We start from the raw sequence: 4,683 nt of genomic DNA, 5'->3' as shown, positions 1-4,683 counted from the left end.
AAAACATTCAGGGATATGTAATCACTTAAACAACCCAAGAGCACATTCTGTAAGCCTGCCTCCTGGCCACTACCACATAGCCTTTCTCTTTCCAGCTGAGAGTCCTCAGCTGCTCTATCTCTTCATGATCTCATTTCTGCCTCCATGTCTGGTGTCACTGCTTCTCTGGATAAGTTCATGCGCTTCTTCCTTGATGTAGGTTCTAGAGTCCTGTTTCTGGACTGTAAGATTAACTTCTCCCCTCTTTTTGTTACAAAACTTCTACCTTTACAATTATGACAGTTGCAATTAGTCATGGTATATATCTTTATTGCAGAGAAAAATTAAGCAATAAGCCTGAAGTCCAATAATCAGGAAAGATAGAACTGCTTTAGAAACTTACCCATCGAACACCAAATGCATTTTCCTATACTGTGTGCTGTGAACCACCTTCCTCATGGATCATGCCAGAGATGGATAGTCAGACATGGATCATACTCATCACAGGGTACTCAGCACCAAACAGTCTTTGGCACAGACTAAATTTCTAGACATAGTTGTCAAATATAGTGATTTCAGACCAAAGACTTAAACATCTGAATGTTTGGCTTGCAGCATGTGAATTGAGAAGTGATTCCACAATCATCGTTGATGCAATGATACATTTTAGAAAGTCAAGACGTAAAGCCGGATAATGGCAGACACTGATCCTTGAATTTGATTAATAAACAAACAAAAACCTTTGCCATCAAGTTGATTCTCACTCATTGCAACCGCATATATTACAGAGGAGAACTGTTCCATAGAGTTGTCCTGGCTATAATCATATGGAAACAGATTTCTAGACCTTTCTTCTGCCACATCACCGATGAGTTTGAACCACCAACCTTTCAGATAGTTGCTGCTGCTGCTGTTGTTGTTAAGAGCCACTGAGTTGGTTCTGACTCATAGTGACCCTAGCTAGGGTTTCTGAGGAGCAGCTGGTGGGTTTGAACCACCAACCTGTGGTTAACAGTCCAGTGCTTATCTTACAGTGCTAGTAGTTGAGTGAAAACCATTTGTGCTGCTCAGTGACCTCTTTTGTACAACTGTTGTTGTTGATGTTAAGTGCTGTTGAGTTGGTTCGACTCATAGTGACCCCATATAGGGTTTTCAAGGAGCATAATAACTACCAACCTTGTGGTTCAAACTGACCTTGCAGTCCAATGCATTATCTTGCAGCACCACCCCAACTACTAGTTCCTAAATGAAAGCTCTTCTTGTCAACATTCCTCAGCATGGGATGAAGTCAGATGCAATTTGATGATAAAGATGTGTTTGACTGTACACCAAATCCCACCTAGTTTTGGCTTTGGAGCACAAGGATGCTCAACATTGGAGAAAAACCTAGTGAACGTACAGATAGAAAGTGGAAAGGGAGGTTGTTTGGACTACAAAATTGTTGATCATAGGGTTCCTTTAGAAAACCATAACCCAGAGTGTGTTTAAAGTATTAATTCCCCCAAGGCTTATTTGCATACCAGTTTTCAGCAGCACACCTACGTTGGGGAACATCTTAGATCACCTAGTTTCACCTGTCCCTTCTCTGTACCTCGGCACTTTAGCCTTCACCTCCTGCCTTCGCCTTCCTTTTACCTGTAAAGAAAAGTGTCCCCTCAACTTGTTCCAGGAAAGTCTAGTGAGATTTGAGGGAGAGTGCAGACTAGGGGAAGCTGAGGATGGGTAGAAGAGATTGTGCCATGTGCTAAGAATGGTACCGCCATCCCCAGGAAGCACCCAGCACAGGGATTGGGTCCCTTTTGTTCATAATGGCAATAGCTATGCTTGTGTTGTGTTTGTCTCATGGTACCATTCCTGAGGGAGAAAGAAACCTGGTCTCCATTGTCAGAGCCCCCACGAGTTGTATTAACTGACTTCTACCACCCAAGGGACTAAATTGAGTTAAATATTTGATGATGAGGAAGTGAAGTGGAATGTGAGAATCCTTATTACTGACGTCAAACTTGTCTTTCATTTTATTTATAACTCATGACATTGTGACACAGGATCTAATTTTCCATTGTATGTTTCCCCCTGTTAGAAACCAAATGATGACAAGTGAATTTGTGCCTGAGCCTGGAAAAAAATAGTTTACATTTGCAGCCAAAGCTTTGTGTATGTCCCTATTCTATCTGCCCACCTGGCTGTTGTTTCATCAAGAACTAATGCTCAGACAAGGTAAAGTTGCCTGAGAAGGCAGACCTGAAACATCCACTTGCTCATTCCTCACTCATGATAAGCTTCTCCTTCCCGGCACCGGCACTGGTGAAACCGGGGAGCCAGCAAAGCCACACGGCAGCCTTGGCACAGAGCCCTGGACACTCTGGGTATAAAACTGGGCTCTGGCACAAAGAGCCAGGTTCTAGTTCCCTGACCTACAACTAATTACCTGTGCAGACACAACTCTGACTTCCGGTTCTGGTGGCAGGATTCAAGAGCAAAGATGAATCCGGAAGGAATTGTAGGAGACTTAAAGGACACTGGGGCAAAAGAGCCCTGGTAGTGCTAGAAGGATCAGAAGTGGTAACCACAAGGTCAACAGTTCAAACCCACCAGCCACCCCAAAGGAGAAAAATAAGGCTATCTTCTCAACAAGGAGCTCTGGTATACCGCGTAGTGGTTAAGAATCGGGCTGCGAACCTTAAGGTCAGCGGTTCGAAACTACCAGCCGCTCCGCGGGAGAAAGATGAGGCTTTCTACTCCCGTAAGGATTAACATCCTCGGAAACCCTGTACAGGGTCGCTATGGGTCGGAACCGACTCGACGGCACTTAACAACAACAACAACTCCTGTAAAGATTTATAACCTCAGAAACCCTTCATAGAGTCAACTCAGTGGCAGTGAGTTTGGTTTTTGGATTGGTGGGGGGACAAAGGAGGGCGTTCTTTTGGGAGGTTAACATACTCAGATGCTAACCAAAATTTGGAGGTTTAGGTTCACCCAGAGGCACCTGGGAAAAAAGGTAATCTATTCTGGAAAAAATAGTCATAGAAAACCCTATGGAACACAGGTCTACTCTGGCTCACATGGGTTTCCGTAAATCCTAGTCAGCTCAGTGCTAACTGGTTGGGGCAAAGGAGAGTTATGTCCCTGAGTTCAGAAGCATTCTTTGAGGATATGCCTGATATCGGGGAGAGAATGATGTGTGTGCCCCATAAGTGAACAGAGAAGGCTTTGCTCTGCTGCCAGACCTGGGGACCCAGTCCTGTTCTAGCAGCCTCTCACGACTTCCAGTACCTCAAATCCAGACACCGTGTCTCTATCCTCACCTTGAAATGAATGCTCTTCCAGGATCCTGACAGACTAGCCATTATTACAGGATGGTCTCTTGTCACCCACTTTTCAACAGTGTTTAACGGACTGACCCAAGAGAAATCTCAATTTCCTTGTACTCTGTTCAGAAGATATTTGTAATTCAGGCTTCTGATGTTGAGGTCTGATAAGAGAAGGCTGAGGCTTTCCAAGTCAGTAAACCAATAGTCTGAGGATTTCAAGACCAAGAAGAACAAGGACAGCCACAGCCTGAGGGGTGGAAGCTGGTCAGCTCCAATCATCTGAAACCTTCTGGGATAGCTAAGGATAGGTGTTTTCACTGCATTTACCTTGGATGTCTTGTTTTTGTTTAATTAACAAAGTTTTCCAGTAGCACTAACAAAATTGCATCTGTTTATAGTTCATACACTTGATCCAGTGTTTCCTTCTACTTCTGTGTCAATTTATGTAAAAATGGTGCAGAGTAAACAGAAACAGAGTGGGGGAAGGTAGAAAGAGCACCTTCAAAGCTGTCCTAGGATCTTACCCCTCATTGGGGTTGAGCTAAGACTTAATAGCAGCTCCTGTGTGGGCTGGCTTTTTCGGGTCTGAGTGGGAAAGGTGATGGTGCTATTATGTGCTTGAGCCATGGACATGCTTTATCTTTCTAATCCCACTTAATCCCCACAATAACCCTAGGTTGCCTTTTACAAATTCAAAGAAAATTGAAGCTTAAAGAGATTAAGTAACATTTTAAGATCACAGAGATGGTGGCTGTTAGCTGCTGTCTGTGAAGTCGGCTCCCACTCATAGTGACACCACATACAACAGAGCAAAACACTGCTTGGTCTTGAGCCATCCCCATGATCAATTGCTGCTCTGTCTGCTGTGATTCGGAGGGTTTTCCTTGACTGATTTTTGGAGGTGGATCAGCAGGCTTTTCTTTCTAGTCCATTTTAGACTGAAAGTTCAGCATTCTATTGTTGTTGTTAGGTGTCATTGAGTCAGTTCCAATCCATAGCGACCCTACGTACAACAGAATGAAACACCTCCTGGTCCTACGTCATCCTCACAATTGCTGCTCCGCTTGAGCCCATTGCTACTGCGATTGTGCCAATCCATCTCGTTGGGGCTCTCCTTTTTCACTGTCCCTTCACTTTACGGAGCATGATATCCTTCTCCAGGGACTGGTCCCTCTTGACAATATGTCCAAAGTATGAGAGATGAAGTCTGGCCACCTTGGTTTCTAAGGAGCTTTCTGATTGTCTTCCAGAACAGATTTGTTTGTTCTTTTAGCGAATCTTTTAATATTCTCTTCCAACACCATACATCCAATACTCAAATACATCAATTATTCTATAGTTTTCTTTATTCATTGTTCAACTTTCACATGCATATGAGGTTATTGAAGTA

This window comes from Chrysochloris asiatica, unplaced genomic scaffold (assembly GCF_000296735.1).
Source record: "Chrysochloris asiatica unplaced genomic scaffold, ChrAsi1.0 scaffold00234, whole genome shotgun sequence".
Taxonomy (NCBI): Eukaryota; Metazoa; Chordata; class Mammalia; order Afrosoricida; family Chrysochloridae; genus Chrysochloris; species Chrysochloris asiatica.
This window is presented reverse-complemented; position numbering follows the sequence as displayed.